Source organism: Gadus chalcogrammus, chromosome 12 (assembly GCF_026213295.1).
Source record: "Gadus chalcogrammus isolate NIFS_2021 chromosome 12, NIFS_Gcha_1.0, whole genome shotgun sequence".
Taxonomy (NCBI): domain Eukaryota; kingdom Metazoa; phylum Chordata; class Actinopteri; order Gadiformes; family Gadidae; genus Gadus; species Gadus chalcogrammus.
In genome coordinates, this window is record NC_079423.1 from 9,576,703 (window position 1) to 9,593,497 (window position 16,795).

At 44.7% G+C, this 16,795-nt stretch overlaps 19 non-coding genes and 1 pseudogene across 19 annotated transcripts; all 20 read left to right on the top strand.

Annotated features, from left to right (window-relative positions):
* Nucleotides 1-500: 500 nt before the first annotated feature.
* Nucleotides 501-619, top strand: LOC130397840 (5S ribosomal RNA). The gene has a single exon (XR_008900424.1). It is a non-coding gene; the product is annotated as a 5S ribosomal RNA (ribosomal RNA).
* Nucleotides 620-1,148: 529 nt separating this feature from the next.
* On the top strand, nt 1,149-1,267 carry LOC130397841 (5S ribosomal RNA). The gene has a single exon (XR_008900425.1). It is a non-coding gene; the product is annotated as a 5S ribosomal RNA (ribosomal RNA).
* A 526-nt stretch (nt 1,268-1,793) lies between these two features.
* Nucleotides 1,794-1,912, top strand: LOC130397842 (5S ribosomal RNA). Its single transcript, XR_008900426.1, has one exon. It is a non-coding gene; the product is annotated as a 5S ribosomal RNA (ribosomal RNA).
* Nucleotides 1,913-2,441: 529 nt separating this feature from the next.
* LOC130397843 (5S ribosomal RNA) lies at nt 2,442-2,560 on the top strand. The gene has a single exon (XR_008900427.1). It is a non-coding gene; the product is annotated as a 5S ribosomal RNA (ribosomal RNA).
* A 528-nt stretch (nt 2,561-3,088) lies between these two features.
* LOC130397844 (5S ribosomal RNA) lies at nt 3,089-3,207 on the top strand. The gene has a single exon (XR_008900428.1). It is a non-coding gene; the product is annotated as a 5S ribosomal RNA (ribosomal RNA).
* Nucleotides 3,208-3,736: 529 nt separating this feature from the next.
* LOC130397845 (5S ribosomal RNA) lies at nt 3,737-3,855 on the top strand. The gene has a single exon (XR_008900429.1). It is a non-coding gene; the product is annotated as a 5S ribosomal RNA (ribosomal RNA).
* A 529-nt stretch (nt 3,856-4,384) lies between these two features.
* Nucleotides 4,385-4,503, top strand: LOC130397846 (5S ribosomal RNA). The gene has a single exon (XR_008900430.1). It is a non-coding gene; the product is annotated as a 5S ribosomal RNA (ribosomal RNA).
* A 529-nt stretch (nt 4,504-5,032) lies between these two features.
* Nucleotides 5,033-5,151, top strand: LOC130397847 (5S ribosomal RNA). The gene has a single exon (XR_008900431.1). It is a non-coding gene; the product is annotated as a 5S ribosomal RNA (ribosomal RNA).
* Nucleotides 5,152-7,335: 2,184 nt separating this feature from the next.
* On the top strand, nt 7,336-7,454 carry LOC130400015 (5S ribosomal RNA). The gene has a single exon (XR_008902502.1). It is a non-coding gene; the product is annotated as a 5S ribosomal RNA (ribosomal RNA).
* Nucleotides 7,455-7,965: 511 nt separating this feature from the next.
* On the top strand, nt 7,966-8,084 carry LOC130394102 (5S ribosomal RNA). The gene has a single exon (XR_008897293.1). It is a non-coding gene; the product is annotated as a 5S ribosomal RNA (ribosomal RNA).
* A 529-nt stretch (nt 8,085-8,613) lies between these two features.
* Nucleotides 8,614-8,732, top strand: LOC130400510 (5S ribosomal RNA). The gene has a single exon (XR_008902992.1). It is a non-coding gene; the product is annotated as a 5S ribosomal RNA (ribosomal RNA).
* Nucleotides 8,733-10,873: 2,141 nt separating this feature from the next.
* On the top strand, nt 10,874-10,992 carry LOC130395049 (5S ribosomal RNA). The gene has a single exon (XR_008898149.1). It is a non-coding gene; the product is annotated as a 5S ribosomal RNA (ribosomal RNA).
* A 519-nt stretch (nt 10,993-11,511) lies between these two features.
* LOC130394300 (5S ribosomal RNA) lies at nt 11,512-11,630 on the top strand. The gene has a single exon (XR_008897472.1). It is a non-coding gene; the product is annotated as a 5S ribosomal RNA (ribosomal RNA).
* Nucleotides 11,631-12,141: 511 nt separating this feature from the next.
* On the top strand, nt 12,142-12,261 carry LOC130400641 (5S ribosomal RNA). The gene has a single exon (XR_008903119.1). It is a non-coding gene; the product is annotated as a 5S ribosomal RNA (ribosomal RNA).
* A 644-nt stretch (nt 12,262-12,905) lies between these two features.
* LOC130396140 (5S ribosomal RNA) lies at nt 12,906-13,024 on the top strand (annotated as a pseudogene).
* A 518-nt stretch (nt 13,025-13,542) lies between these two features.
* On the top strand, nt 13,543-13,661 carry LOC130400025 (5S ribosomal RNA). Its single transcript, XR_008902511.1, has one exon. It is a non-coding gene; the product is annotated as a 5S ribosomal RNA (ribosomal RNA).
* A 529-nt stretch (nt 13,662-14,190) lies between these two features.
* Nucleotides 14,191-14,309, top strand: LOC130400835 (5S ribosomal RNA). The gene has a single exon (XR_008903308.1). It is a non-coding gene; the product is annotated as a 5S ribosomal RNA (ribosomal RNA).
* Nucleotides 14,310-14,838: 529 nt separating this feature from the next.
* On the top strand, nt 14,839-14,957 carry LOC130401098 (5S ribosomal RNA). The gene has a single exon (XR_008903558.1). It is a non-coding gene; the product is annotated as a 5S ribosomal RNA (ribosomal RNA).
* Nucleotides 14,958-15,486: 529 nt separating this feature from the next.
* On the top strand, nt 15,487-15,605 carry LOC130394701 (5S ribosomal RNA). Its single transcript, XR_008897834.1, has one exon. It is a non-coding gene; the product is annotated as a 5S ribosomal RNA (ribosomal RNA).
* Nucleotides 15,606-16,120: 515 nt separating this feature from the next.
* LOC130395030 (5S ribosomal RNA) lies at nt 16,121-16,240 on the top strand. The gene has a single exon (XR_008898132.1). It is a non-coding gene; the product is annotated as a 5S ribosomal RNA (ribosomal RNA).
* Nucleotides 16,241-16,795: the final 555 nt, after the last annotated feature.

The window sequence follows — 16,795 nt, forward strand, 5'->3', positions numbered from 1 at the left end:
CCGTGGCCTACCGTGGCGTACCGTGACCTGATGTTTACTGCCAACCGCTTTGGAGGATTTAAGCAACATACAAAAACTGACAACGTCTCTCAAAACTATTTTTGTGAAACATGAGGACAGTATAGTGATACTGCCAGCAGGGAGCACCAGAGAGCTGAAACGACAGTTGTACATTTCTTAAACTTTCACCAACACAAACACGCACGCTCACTTCAGATCATGGGAGGACGTCAAAAAATCACCACCCATTCTCTGACACTTTAACCGTTAACCTTGGTTCAAACATTTAACATCACACGCACACGCAGTGTATTTCAGATAATTAATGAATTCAGATGTCACAATGATCGTTTACATGGATAAGGAGTCCTACTGAATCAATTACTGCCGTTTATATCTAACTAATGATTGTTTTTGTAAAAGTGTAACGTCGAGCCTCAGCAGCTTTCTCACTCCTTATGTGCTACTGTATAAAACCTGGTTTTGCGCCTGCACTAATTGCTTACGGCCATACCACCCTGAACACGCCCGATCTCGTCTGATCTCGGAAGCTAAGCAGGGTCGGGCCTGGTTAGTACTTGGATGGGAGACCGCCTGGGAATACCAGGTGCTGTAAGCTTTTTCTTTTTCAACTCGAGCTCATTGACTCCGTGGCCTACCGTGGCGTACCGTGACCTGATGTTTACTGCCAACCGCTTTGGAGGATTTAAGCAACATACAAAAACTGACAACGTCTCTCAAAACTATTTTTGTGAAACATGAGGACAGTATAGTGATACTGCCAGCAGGGAGCACCAGAGAGCTGAACCGACAGTTGTACATTTCTTAAACTTTCACCAACACAAACACGCACGCTCACTTCAGATCATGGGAGGACGTCAAAAAATCACCACCCATTCTCTGACACTTTAACCGTTAACCTTGGTTCAAACATTTAACATCACACGCACACGCAGTGTATTTCAGATAATTAATGAATTCAGATGTCACAATGATCGTTTACATGGATAAGGAGTCCTACTGAATCAATTACTGCCGTTTATATCTAACTAATGATTGTTTTTGTAAGAGTGTAACGTCGAGCCTCAGCAGCTTTCTCACTCCTTATGTGCTACTGTATAAAACCTGGTTTTGCGCCTGCACTAATTGCTTACGGCCATACCACCCTGAACACGCCCGATCTCGTCTGATCTCGGAAGCTAAGCAGGGTCGGGCCTGGTTAGTACTTGGATGGGAGACCGCCTGGGAATACCAGGTGCTGTAAGCTTTTTCTTTTTCAACTCGAGCTCATTGACTCCGTGGCCCGTGGCGTACCGTGACCTGATGTTTACTGCCAACCGCTTTGGAGGATTTAAGCAACATACAAAAACTGACAACGTCTCTCAAAACTATTTTTGTGAAACATGAGGACAGTATAGTGATACTGCCAGCAGGGAGCACCAGAGAGCTGAACCGACAGTTGTACATTTCTTAAACTTTCACCAACACAAACACGCACGCTCACTTCAGATCATGGGAGGACGTCAAAAAATCACCACCCATTCTCTGACACTTTAACCGTTAACCTTGGTTCAAACATTTAACATCACACGCACACGCAGTGTATTTCAGATAATTAATGAATTCAGATGTCACAATGATCGTTTACATGGATAAGGAGTCCTACTGAATCAATTACTGCCGTTTATATCTAACTAATGATTGTTTTTGTAAAAGTGTAACGTCGAGCCTCAGCAGCTTTCTCACTCCTTATGTGCTACTGTATAAAACCTGGTTTTGCGCCTGCACTAATTGCTTACGGCCATACCACCCTGAACACGCCCGATCTCGTCTGATCTCGGAAGCTAAGCAGGGTCGGGCCTGGTTAGTACTTGGATGGGAGACCGCCTGGGAATACCAGGTGCTGTAAGCTTTTTCTTTTTCAACTCGAGCTCATTGACTCCGTGGCCTACCGTGGCGTACCGTGACCTGATGTTTACTGCCAACCGCTTTGGAGGATTTAAGCAACATACAAAAACTGACAACGTCTCTCAAAACTATTTTTGTGAAACATGAGGACAGTATAGTGATACTGCCAGCAGGGAGCACCAGAGAGCTGAAACGACAGTTGTACATTTCTTAAACTTTCACCAACACAAACACGCACGCTCACTTCAGATCATGGGAGGACGTCAAAAAATCACCACCCATTCTCTGACACTTTAACCGTTAACCTTGGTTCAAACATTTAACATCACACGCACACGCAGTGTATTTCAGATAATTAATGAATTCAGATGTCACAATGATCGTTTACATGGATAAGGAGTCCTACTGAATCAATTACTGCCGTTTATATCTAACTAATGATTGTTTTTGTAAGAGTGTAACGTCGAGCCTCAGCAGCTTTCTCACTCCTTATGTGCTACTGTATAAAACCTGGTTTTGCGCCTGCACTAATTGCTTACGGCCATACCACCCTGAACACGCCCGATCTCGTCTGATCTCGGAAGCTAAGCAGGGTCGGGCCTGGTTAGTACTTGGATGGGAGACCGCCTGGGAATACCAGGTGCTGTAAGCTTTTTCTTTTTCAACTCGAGCTCATTGACTCCGTGGCCTACCGTGGCGTACCGTGACCTGATGTTTACTGCCAACCGCTTTGGAGGATTTAAGCAACATACAAAAACTGACAACGTCTCTCAAAACTATTTTTGTGAAACATGAGGACAGTATAGTGATACTGCCAGCAGGGAGCACCAGAGAGCTGAACCGACAGTTGTACATTTCTTAAACTTTCACCAACACAAACACGCACGCTCACTTCAGATCATGGGAGGACGTCAAAAAATCACCACCCATTCTCTGACACTTTAACCGTTAACCTTGGTTCAAACATTTAACATCACACGCACACGCAGTGTATTTCAGATAATTAATGAATTCAGATGTCACAATGATCGTTTACATGGATAAGGAGTCCTACTGAATCAATTACTGCCGTTTATATCTAACTAATGATTGTTTTTGTAAAGTGTAACGTCGAGCCTCAGCAGCTTTCTCACTCCTTATGTGCTACTGTATAAAACCTGGTTTTGCGCCTGCACTAATTGCTTACGGCCATACCACCCTGAACACGCCCGATCTCGTCTGATCTCGGAAGCTAAGCAGGGTCGGGCCTGGTTAGTACTTGGATGGGAGACCGCCTGGGAATACCAGGTGCTGTAAGCTTTTTCTTTTTCAACTCGAGCTCATTGCCTCCGTGGCCTACCGTGGCGTACCGTGACCTGATGTTTACTGCCAACCGCTTTGGAGGATTTAAGCAACATACAAAAACTGACAACGTCTCTCAAAACTATTTTTGTGAAACATGAGGACAGTATAGTGATACTGCCAGCAGGGAGCACCAGAGAGCTGAACCGACAGTTGTACATTTCTTAAACTTTCACCAACACAAACACGCACGCTCACTTCAGATCATGGGAGGACGTCAAAAAATCACCACCCATTCTCTGACACTTTAACCGTTAACCTTGGTTCAAACATTTAACATCACACGCACACGCAGTGTATTTCAGATAATTAATGAATTCAGATGTCACAATGATCGTTTACATGGATAAGGAGTCCTACTGAATCAATTACTGCCGTTTATATCTAACTAATGATTGTTTTTGTAAGAGTGTAACGTCGAGCCTCAGCAGCTTTCTCACTCCTTATGTGCTACTGTATAAAACCTGGTTTTGCGCCTGCACTAATTGCTTACGGCCATACCACCCTGAACACGCCCGATCTCGTCTGATCTCGGAAGCTAAGCAGGGTCGGGCCTGGTTAGTACTTGGATGGGAGACCGCCTGGGAATACCAGGTGCTGTAAGCTTTTTCTTTTTCAACTCGAGCTCATTGACTCCGTGGCCTACCGTGGCGTACCGTGACCTGATGTTTACTGCCAACCGCTTTGGAGGATTTAAGCAACATACAAAAACTGACAACGTCTCTCAAAACTATTTTTGTGAAACATGAGGACAGTATAGTGATACTGCCAGCAGGGAGCACCAGAGAGCTGAACCGACAGTTGTACATTTCTTAAACTTTCACCAACACAAACACGCACGCTCACTTCAGATCATGGGAGGACGTCAAAAAATCACCACCCATTCTCTGACACTTTAACCGTTAACCTTGGTTCAAACATTTAACATCACACGCACACGCAGTGTATTTCAGATAATTAATGAATTCAGATGTCACAATGATCGTTTACATGGATAAGGAGTCCTACTGAATCAATTACTGCCGTTTATATCTAACTAATGATTGTTTTTGTAAAAGTGTAACGTCGAGCCTCAGCAGCTTTCTCACTCCTTATGTGCTACTGTATAAAACCTGGTTTTGCGCCTGCACTAATTGCTTACGGCCATACCACCCTGAACACGCCCGATCTCGTCTGATCTCGGAAGCTAAGCAGGGTCGGGCCTGGTTAGTACTTGGATGGGAGACCGCCTGGGAATACCAGGTGCTGTAAGCTTTTTCTTTTTCAACTCGAGCTCATTGCCTCCGTGGCCTACCGTGGCGTACCGTGACCTGATGTTTACTGCCAACCGCTTTGGAGGATTTAAGCAACATACAAAAACTGACAACGTCTCTCAAAACTATTTTTGTGAAACATGAGGACAGTATAGTGATACTGCCAGCAGGGAGCACCAGAGAGCTGAACCGACAGTTGTACATTTCTTAAACTTTCACCAACACAAACACGCACGCTCACTTCAGATCATGGGAGGACGTCAAAAAATCACCACCCATTCTCTGACACTTTAACCGTTAACCTTGGTTCAAACATTTAACATCACACGCACACGCAGTGTATTTCAGATAATTAATGAATTCAGATGTCACAATGATCGTTTACATGGATAAGGAGTCCTACTGAATCAATTACTGCCGTTTATATCTAACTAATGATTGTTTTTGTAAAAGTGTAACGTCGAGCCTCAGCAGCTTTCTCACTCCTTATGTGCTACTGTATAAAACCTGGTTTTGCGCCTGCACTAATTGCTTACGGCCATACCACCCTGAACACGCCCGATCTCGTCTGATCTCGGAAGCTAAGCAGGGTCGGGCCTGGTTAGTACTTGGATGGGAGACCGCCTGGGAATACCAGGTGCTGTAAGCTTTTTCTTTTTCAACTCGAGCTCATTGACTCCGTGGCCTACCGTGGCGTACCGTGACCTGATGTTTACTGCCAACCGCTTTGGAGGATTTAAGCAACATACAAAACTGACAACGTCTCTCAAAACTATTTTTGTGAAACATGAGGACAGTATAGTGATACTGCCAGCAGGGAGCACCAGAGAGCTGAACCGACAGTTGTACATTTCTTAAACTTTCACCAACACAAACACGCACGCTCACTTCAGAGGGGTGTTCACGAACGGAGGTTTAACAAACACGAGTTAACGCTGAAACTCTAGGTTGATTGACCCTGTGCCGACCAACCCAGAGTTTTTCGGTTCCACAGCAGCGGTTATGCATTAGTTCAATCAACTCGGGGTTGGTTAACACAGGGTTGTGCGCGTCCACGCCAAACTTAAAAAGACGTGATGTATGGATCATGGAAACCCTGATCGATATGGCCGAAACGGGCCGCTTATTTAAATGAAATGGAACTCCAGGTTCTCCTGGAGAGCTATGACGAGGAGAAGGACATTATCACAAGAAAAGGGAACGCTAAAACCTCTGGAACCCGGAGAACCAAAGCCTGGCAGCGGATCGCTGACCGCGTAAATGCGTTAGTTACACGTCAAAAGCACGATCCTTAATATTTGAGCCATGAATATATAAATATCCCAGTTAAGCATTCTTAAAGATCCTACCACATAACCCCTTTCTTCTAAAACAATATGTACTCCGATTGCTTCCAAGCGGTCAGAGGATCAAGTATAAAAATGAAGTATAAAAACATACAAACTGGTAAGCTTTTCCCACCATCGTATTGGTATAAATTTAAATAAGCCATTTTTTTAAGCCAATCGTTAAAAGGCGACAGTCGGCAGACTGGATCTGGCCCTCAAATTGTCTTGATCCCCGGTGGAGGAGCTGTTAATAAACATAAATTCAGGGCGCCCTGGCATGGAGGGGGTACCTGGAGGTAGGCCTACCTACCACCTCAGAGAGTCATGGGCCATACCCCACACTGGTTGAATGTAGGTTTTTGTGTTTTCTTGTATTTTAGATTTTTTTTGCCTTCGAAGTAACACATGCAAACCGTGTGCTTGCCACAGCGCATACTATTCCAAATGTTTATTTTTTGGTAACTGGGTAGAAAACCTAAAAGTGACAATTCATCAACTTCACAGATCAAGATGGATCAGTGCTTGTAATGAAGCCGCCGGCTACGATCGAACATTCTCCAGTGGATGCAAGTCCGTTAGGACTATTTTATACTTTATGTTGTAAATGCCTCTCGGCATAGTACTAAGACAATATTGCTCTTTGTATGATAGGAGGCCGATACAAATCTTGGATGGGTCATCTGAAACGACTGTGATGTGCTCAGCATCTCCAGCATTATAGCCTAGATAAAACTACCATTTGAAAAAACGGAGGGCTACGCAAATAGTCTGGAGTGAACTGAGGCCAGGTCCTCGATTGGTAGTGTTGGCTATGTAAGGCTATTTAAATATATTAAAGATTTGCGCGAGAATCTATATCTCCACTCCAGCAAAAAGTCATCCAATATGCCAAGATGTCGAGCCGTGGTCTTATCAATCGCTCCCGGTGGATTGCACGTATAATTTGCGCTCTGATATATCAGCAGTTCTCTCATCAAAAGGGCATGCCATTGTGAACACATGAAATCTGCGGTGAACGCCGGTTGAAATACCCAAAACCGGGTTATGTTTCAAACTTAACCTGCGCAAAACCTGGTCCGACCAGGTTTGATTCAGAGCATATGTTGCTATAGCAACTAACATACCGTGATCCTTTTGGAACGGAAAACCTAGGGTTACAGCAAACCCTGGGTTATCTTACCCGGTTATGTGATAAAACCGGCTTTGTGGAACACCCCACAGATCATGGGAGGACGTCAAAAAATCACCACCCATTCTCTGACACTTTAACCGTTAACCTTGGTTCAAACATTTAACATCACACGCACACGCAGTGTATTTCAGATAATTAATGAATTCAGATGTCACAATGATCGTTTACATGGATAAGGAGTCCTACTGAATCAATTACTGCCGTTTATATCTAACTAATGATTGTTTTTGTAAAAGTGTAACGTCGAGCCTCAGCAGCTTTCTCACTCCTTATGTGCTACTGTATAAAACCTGGTTTTGCGCCTGCACTAATTGCTTACGGCCACACCACCCTGAACACGCCCGATCTCGTCTGATCTCGGAAGCTAAGCAGGGTCGGGCCTGGTTAGTACTTGGATGGGAGACCGCCTGGGAATACCAGGTGCTGTAAGCTGTTTCTTTTTCAACTCGAGCTCATTGACTCCGTGGCGTACCGTGACCTGATGTTTACTGCCAACCGCTTTGGAGGATTTAAGCAACATACAAAAACTGACAACGTCTCTCAAAACTGTTTTTGTGAAACATGAGGACAGTATAGTGATACTGCCAGCAGGGTGCACCAGAGAGCTGAACCGACAGTTGTACATTTCTTAAACTTTCACCAACACAAACACGCACGCTCACTTCAGATCATGGGAGGACGTCAAAAAATCACCACCCATTCTCTGACACTTTAACCGTTAACCTTGGTTCAAACATTTAACATCACACGCACACGCAGTGTATTTCAGATAATTAATGAATTCAGATGTCACAATGATCGTTTACATGGATAAGGAGTCCTACTGAATCAATTACTGCCGTTTATATCTAACTAATGATTGTTTTTGTAAAAGTGTAACGTCGAGCCTCAGCAGCTTTCTCACTCCTACTGTATAAAACCTGGTTTTGCGCCTGCACTAATTGCTTACGGCCATACCACCCTGAACACGCCCGATTTCGTCTGATCTCGGAAGCTAAGCAGCGTCGGGCCTGGTTAGTACTTGGATGGGAGACCGCCTGGGAATACCAGGTGCTGTAAGCTTTTCCTTTTTCAACTCGAGCTCATTGCCTCCGTGGCCTACCGTGACCTACCGTGACCTGATGTTTACTGCCAACCGCTTTGGAGGATTTAAGCAACATACAAAGACTGACAACGTCTCTCAAAACTATTTTTGTGAAACATGAGGACAGTATAGTGATACTGCCAGCAGGGAGCACCAGAGAGCTGAAACGACAGTTGTACATTTCTTAAACTTTCACCAACACAAACACGCACGCTCACTTCAGATCATGGGAGGACGTCAAAAAATCACCACCCATTCTCTGACACTTTAACCGTTAACCTTGGTTCAAACATTTAACATCACACGCACACGCAGTGTATTTCAGATAATTAATGAATTCAGATGTCACAATGATAGTTTACATGGATAAGGAGTCCTACTGAATCAATTACTGCCGTTTATATCTAACTAATGATTGTTTTTGTAAAAGTGTAACGTCGAGCCTCAGCAGCTTTCTCACTCCTTATGTGCTACTGTATAAAACCTGGTTTTGCGCCTGCACTATTTGCTTACGGCCATACCACCCTGAACACGCCCGATCTCGTCTGATCTCGGAAGCTAAGCAGGGTCAGGCCTGGTTAGTACTTGGATGGGAGACCGCCTGGGAATACCAGGTGCTGTAAGCTATTTCTTTTTCAACTCGAGCTCATTGACTCCGTGGCGTACCGTGACCTGGGGCCTCATGTACTAAGGTTGCGTACGCACAAAAACGTGGCGTACGTCCTTTTCCACGCTCACGTTCAGATGTACAAAACGTGAAATGACCGTAAAAATGTGCGGTCCCTACGCCAGCTCCAGAGCTGTCGTACGTACGTTTCTACAGCTATTGTTCCTTTGGCGACACTTAGAGGTGACGCTGGGAAACTGGGAAAAAAGGTGAAAACCATGACTCATCAGAGTGATTTGCACATCAGAGACACACTAATGAACGATTAACACACCTTGCAATTATATGGGTGGCTATAAAAGCATGCGCAATGGATGAAGAAAATTGTTTTAAAAATGGCTGCGTTAGCGTTGTTAGAGGACATCGCAAATGGTCAAATCCGAAGGGAACGTATATTTAGGGAACGCGAGGACTTACTCGCAAATGATGATGATTGGCTCATGAGCCGATTTCGTTTCCCCAGGCCAGTATTACTGGAGCTGTGCGCAGAGCTGCGGCCGGCCCTAGAGCGCCACACAGCCAGGAGCCATGGGTTGTCCGTGCCCACACAGGTGCTGAGTGACCACGCTGGGGTTCCTGGCAACAGGGGCCTTCCAGCGGGAGCTGGCCGATCGGTCAGGAGTGTGCCAGTCCACCCTGAGCCGAGCCATGCCAGCTGTGTGGGACGGAATCATCATATGAGATTAATATGAGTCCAGACCGGCCTCATATGCATTAATGCATTAATATGAGATAATTAATGCATTCAAAGCCGAGCCACGCCGCCTTGCCCTGTGAATTCAGTTGCAGCGCAAATATAGCAGCAAATACGTTACATTCTTAACCCAGCAGCGGTGTTGTTCAGATACTGATTAAATGGGTTTGTTAACCATGCGTAATAGTATGGCTCCATGAGTATGCGCACACGTTCTATGTGTTCTTCATCTCTGGGCACTGCGTCCCTTTATGTTTTGCAGCGATTGCATTTGTTCTCTGTTAAAATACATGGTTAATGTATTATTTTGGAGTTAATAAATTTGAAAAAAAGCGGCCACTCTCAAATCGAAGGGGGAGAGTTCCCCCACTCCCGTCCCCCCCATCTGTTGCGGTCACGCTTCGGCGGTGGGCAGAAACCCTCCGCCTCACCTCCACCTTGAGGTCTGACCACTTTTTTTTTATTTCAGAGTGTGTGCGCTGCTGAGACCCCACTGCATTGACGGCCTCGCAAACACACTCCCACTCACTTCTCTTTTGTTTTGCATTTATCCCTGTTGACAGGGTTCCAATAGCATATGCTTGCGCATTTCTACCTCGTGGAGCAAAATCTCGAGCTCAGACTCCGTGAAGTTTCGTTTTTTGCCTCTGTTCATGGTGCCAGGTGATCGGATTAAGAGGTGAATCTCAGGTCCAGAGGCCTATTTAAATGAAATTGCATATTTAAATGAGGGCGTGGACAGGGAGGAGTTTGGCACCTCGGCATGTGCGCTCAATTCCACGTTGATCGAGATGTACAAAAGAAACGTGCTTGGATCCATGCGTTCGCACACTTTGATACATCTGAATTTATTTGTGCGTAAGACAGTTTCTGGGTTTTGGCGTACGCCAAGTTTCAGTATGAAATCCACGCAAGTCTTAGTACATGAGGCCCCTGATGTTTACTGCCAACCGCTTTGGAGGATTTAAGCAACATACAAAAACTGACAACGTCTCTCAAAACTGTTTTTGTGAAACATGAGGACAGTATAGTGATACTGCCAGCAGGGAGCACCAGAGAGCTGAACCGACAGTTGTACATTTCTTAAACTTTCACCAACACAAACACGCACGCTCACTTCAGATCATGGGAGGACGTCAAAAAATCACCACCCATTCTCTGACACTTTAACCGTTAACCTTGGTTCAAACATTTAACATCACACGCACACGCAGTGTATTTCAGATAATTAATGAATTCAGATGTCACAATGATCGTTTACATGGATAAGGAGTCCTACTGAATCAATTACTGCCGTTTATATCTAACTAATGATTGTTTTTGTAAAAGTGTAACGTCGAGCCTCAGCAGCTTTCTCACTCCTTATGTGCTACTGTATAAAACCTGGTTTTGCGCGTGCACTAATTGCTTACGGCCATACCACCCTGAACAAGCCCGATCTCGTCTGATCTCGGAAGCTAAGCAGGGTCGGGCCTGGTTAGTACTTGGATGGCAGACCGCCTGGGAATACCAGGTGCTGTAATCATTTTCTTTTTCAACTCGAGCTCATTGACTCCGTGGCGTACCGTGACCTGATGTTTACTGCCAACCGCTTTGGAGGATTTAAGCAACATACAAAAACTGACAACGTCTCTCAAAACTGTTTTTGTGAAACATGAGGACAGTATAGTGATACTGCCAGCAGGGAGCACCAGAGAGCCGAACCGACAGTTGTACATTTCTTAAACTTTCACCAACACAAACACGCAGGCTCACTTCAGATCATGGGAAGACGTCAAATAATCACCACCCATTCTCTGACACTTTAACCGTTAACCTTGGTTCAAACATTTAACATCACACGCACACGCAGTGTATTTCAGATAATTAATGAATTCAGATGTCACAATGATCGTTTACATGGATAAGGAGTCCTACTGAATCAATTACTGCCGTTTATATCTAACTAATGATTGTTTTTGTAAAAGTGTAACGTCGAGCCTCAGCAGCTTTCTCACTCCTTATGTGCTACTGTATAAAACCTGGTTTTGCGCCTGCACTAATTGCTTAAGGCCACACCACCCTGAACACGCCCGATCTCGTCTGATCTCGGAAGCTAAGCAGGGTCGGGCCTGGTTAGTACTTGGATGGGAGACCGCCTGGGAATACCAGGTGCTGTAAGCTGTTTCTTTTTCAACTCAAGCTCATTGACTCCGTGGCGTACCGTGACCTGATGTTTACTGCCAACCGCTTTGGAGGATTTAAGCAACATACAAAAACTGACAACGTCTCTCAAAACTGTTTTTGTGAAACATGAGGACAGTATAGTGATACTGCCAGCAGGGTGCACCAGAGAGCTGAACCGACAGTTGTACATTTCTTAAACTTTCACCAACACAAACACGCACGCTCACTTCAGATCATGGGAGGACGTCAAAAAATCACCACCCATTCTCTGACACTTTAACCGTTAACCTTGGTTCAAACATTTAACATCACACGCACACGCAGTGTATTTCAGATAATTAATGAATTCAGATGTCACAATGATCGTTTACATGGATAAGGAGTCCTACTGAATCAATTACTGCCGTTTATATCTAACTAATGATTGTTTTTGTAAAAGTGTAACGTCGAGCCTCAGCAGCTTTCTCACTCCTACTGTATAAAACCTGGATTTGCGCCTGCAGTAATTACTTACGGCCATACCACCCTGAACACGCCCGATCTCGTCTGAACTCGGAAGCTAAGCAGGGTCGGGCCTGGTTAGTACTTGGATGGGAGACCTCCTCAGAAGCCCAGGTTGCTGTAAGTAGTGACGGGTGTCACCAAAAAGAAAAAAAACACGCCCGATATCGTCTGATCTCGGAAGATAAGCAGGGTCGGGCCTGGTTAGTACATGGATGGGAGACCGCCTGGGAATACCAGGTGCCGTAAGCTTTTTATTTTTCAACTCGAGCTCATTGACTCCGTGGCTTACCGTGACCTGATGTTTACTGCCAACCGCTTTGGAGGATTTAAGCAACATACAAAAACTGACAACGTCTCTCAAAACTATTTTTGTGAAACATGAGGACAGTATAGTGATACTGCCAGCAGGGAGCACCAGAGAGCTGAACCGACAGTTGTACATTTCTTAAACTTTCACCAACACAAACCCGCACGCTCACTTCAGATCATGGGAGGACGTCAAAAAATCACCACCCATTCTCTGACACTTTAACCGTTAACATTGGTTCCAACATTTAACATCACACGCACACGCAGTGTATTTCAGATAATTAATGAATTCAGATGTCACAATGATCGTTTACATGGATAAGGAGTCCTACTGAATCAATTACTGCCGTTTATATCTAACTAATGATTGTTTTTGTAAGAGTGTAACGTCGAGCCTCAGCAGCTTTCTCACTCCTTATGTGCTACTGTATAAAACCTGGTTTTGCGCCTGCACTATTTGCTTACGGCCTTACCACCCTGAACACGCCCGATCTCGTCTGTTCTCGGAAACTAAGGAGGGTCGGGGCTGGTTAGTACTTGGATGGGAGACCGCCTGGGAATACCAGGTGCTGTTAGCTTTTTCTTTTTCAACTCGAGCTCATTGACTCCGTGGCGTACCGTGACCTGATGTTTACTGCCAACCGCTTTGGAGGATTTAAGCAACATACAAAAACTGACAACGTCTCTCAAAACTATTTTTGTGAAACATGAGGACAGTATAGTGATACTGCCAGCAGGGAGCACCAGAGAGCTGAACCGACATTGTACATTTCTTAAACTTTCACCAACACAAACACGCACGCTCACTTCAGATCATGGGAGGACGTCAAAAAATCACCACCCATTCTCTGACACTTTAACCGTTAACCTTGGTTCAAACATTTAACATCACACGCACACGCAGTGTATTTCAGATAATTAATGAATTCAGATGTCACAATGATGGTTTACATGGATAAGGAGTCCTACTGAATCAATTACTGCCGTTTATATCTAACTAATGATTGTTTTTGTAAGAGTGTAACGTCGAGCCTCAGCAGCTTTCTCACTCCTTATGTGCTACTGTATAAAACCTGGTTTTGCGCCTGCACTAATTGCTTACGGCCATTCCACCCTGAACACGCCCGATCTCGTCTGATCTCGGAAGCTAAGCAGGGTCGGGCCTGGTTAGTACTTGGATGGGAGACCGCCTGGGAATACCTGGTGCTGTAAGCTTTTTCTTTTTCAACTCGAGCTCATTGACTCCGTGGCCTACCGTGGCGTACCGTGACCTGATGTTTACTGCCAACCGCTTTGGAGGATTTAAGCAACATACAAAAACTGACAACGTCTCTCAAAACTATTTTTGTTAAACATGAGGACAGTATAGTGATACTGCCAGCAGGGAGCACCAGAGAGCTGAACCGACAGTTGTACATTTCTTAAACTTTCACCAACACAAACACGCACGCTCACTTCAGATCATGGGAGGACGTCAAAAAATCACCACCCATTCTCTGACACTTTAACCGTTAACCTTGGTTCAAACATTTAACATCACACGCACACGCAGTGTATTTCAGATAATTAATGAATTCAGATGTCACAATGATCGTTTACATGGATAAGGAGTCCTACTGAATCAATTACTGCCGTTTATATCTATCTAATGATTGTTTTTGTAAAAGTGTAACGTCAAGCCTCAGCAGCTTTCTCACTCCTTATGTGCTACTGTATAAAACCTGGTTTTGCGCCTGCACTAATTGCTTAAGGCCATACCACCCTGAACACGCCCGATCTCGTCTGATCTCGGAAGCTAAGCAGGGTCGGGCCTGGTTAGTACTTGGATGGGAGACCGCCTGGGAATACCAGGTGCTGTAAGCTTTTTCTTTTTCAACTCGAGCTCATTGCCTCCGTGGCCTACCGTGGCGTACCGTGACCTGATGTTTACTGCCAACCGCTTTGGAGGATTTAAGCAACATACAAAAACTGACAACGTCTCTCAAAACTATTTTTGTGAAACATGAGGACAGTATAGTGATAATGCCAGCAGGGAGGACCAGAGAGCTGAAACGACAGTTGTACATTTCTTAAACTTTCACCAACACAAACACGCACGCTCACTTCAGATCATGGGAGGACGTCAAAAAATCACCACCCATTCTCTGACACTTTAACCGTTAACCTTGGTTCAAACATTTAACATCACACGCACACGCAGTGTATTTCAGATAATTAATGAATTCAGATGTCACAATGATCGTTTACATGGATAAGGAGTCCTACTGAATCAATTACTGCCGTTTATATCTAACTAATGATCGTTTTTGTAAAAGTGTAACGTCGAGCCCCAGCAGCTTTCTCACTCCTTATGTGCTACTGTATAAAACCTGGTTTTGCGCCTGCACTAATTGCTTACGGCCATACCACCCTGAACACGCCCGATATCGTCTGATCTCGGAAGCTAAGCAGGGTCGGGCCTGGTTAGTACTTGGATGGGAGACCGCCTGGGAATACCAGGTGCTGTAAGCTTTTTCTTTTTCAACTCGAGCTCATTGACTCCGTGGCCTACCGTGGCGTACCGTGACCTGATGTTTACTGCCAACCGCTTTGGAGGATTTAAGCAACATACAAAAACTGACAACGTCTCTCAAAACTATTTTTGTGAAACATGAGGACAGTATAGTGATACTGCCAGCAGGGAGCACCAGAGAGCTGAACCGACAGTTGTACATTTCTTAAACTTTCACCAACACAAACACGCACGCTCACTTCAGATCATGGGAGGACGTCAAAAAATCACCACCCATTCTCTGACACTTTAACCGTTAACCTTGGTTCAAACATTTAACATCACACGCACACGCAGTGTATTTCAGATAATTAATGAATTCAGATGTCACAATGATCGTTTACATGGATAAGGAGTCCTACTGAATCAATTACTGCCGTTTATATCTAACTAATGATTGTTTTTGTAAAAGTGTAACGTCGAGCCTCAGCAGCTTTCTCACTCCTTATGTGCTACTGTATAAAACCTGGTTTTGCGCCTGTACTAATTGCTTACGGCCATACCACCCTGAACACGTACGATCTCGTCTGATCTCGGAAGCTAAGCAGGGTCGGGCCTGGTTAGTACTTGGATGGGAGACCGCCTGGGAATACCAGGTGCTGTGAGCTTTTTCTTTTTCAACTCGAGCTCATTGACTCCGTGGCCTACCGTGGCGTACCGTGACCTGATGTTTACTGCCAACCGCTTTGGAGGATTTAAGCAACATACAAAAACTGACAACGTCTCTCAAAACTATTTTTGTGAAACATGAGGACAGTATAGTGATACTGCCAGCAGGGAGCACCAGAGAGCTGAAACGACAGTTGTACATTTCTTAAACTTTCACCAACACAAACACGCACGCTCACTTCAGATCATGGGAGGACGTCAAAAAATCACCACCCATTCTCTGACACTTTAACCGTTAACCTTGGTTCAAACATTTAACATCACACGCAGTGTATTTCAGATAATTAATGAATTCAGATGTCACAATGATCGTTTACATGGATAAGGAGTCCTACTGAATCAATTACTGCCGTTTATATCTAACCAATGATTTTTTTTCTAAAAGTGTAACGTCGAGCCTCAGCAGCTTACTCACTCCTACTGTATAAAACCTGGTTTTGCGCCAGCATTAATTGCCTACGGCCATACCACCCTGAACACGCCCGATCTCGTCTGATCTCGGAAGCTAAGCAGGGTCGGGCCTGGTTAGTACTTGGATGGGAGACCTCCTCAGAAGCCCAGGTTGCTGTAAGTAGTGACGGGTGTCACCAAAAAGAAAAAAAACACGCCCGTTCTCGTCTGATCTCGGAAGCTAAGCAGGTTCGGGCCTGGTTAGTACTTGGATGGGAGACCGCCTGGGAATACCAGGTGCTGTAAGCTTTTTCTTTTTCAACTCGAGCTCATTGACTCCGTGGCGTACCGTGACCTGATGTTTACTGCCAACCGCTTTGGAGGATTTAAGCAACATACAAAAACTGACAACGTCTCTCAAAACTATTTTTGTGAAACATGAGGACAGTATAGTGATACTGCCAGCAGGGAGCACCAGAGAGCTGAAACGACAGTTGTACATTTCTTAAACTTTCACCAACACAAACACGCACGCTCACTTCAGATCATGGGAGGACGTCAAAAAATCACCACCCATTCTCTGACACTTTAACCGTTAACCTTGGTTCAAACATTTAACATCACACGCAGTGTATTTCAGATAATTAATGAATTCAGATGTCACAATGATCGTTTACATGGATAAGGAGTCCTACTGAATCAATTACTGCCGTTTATATCTAACTAATGATTGTTTTTG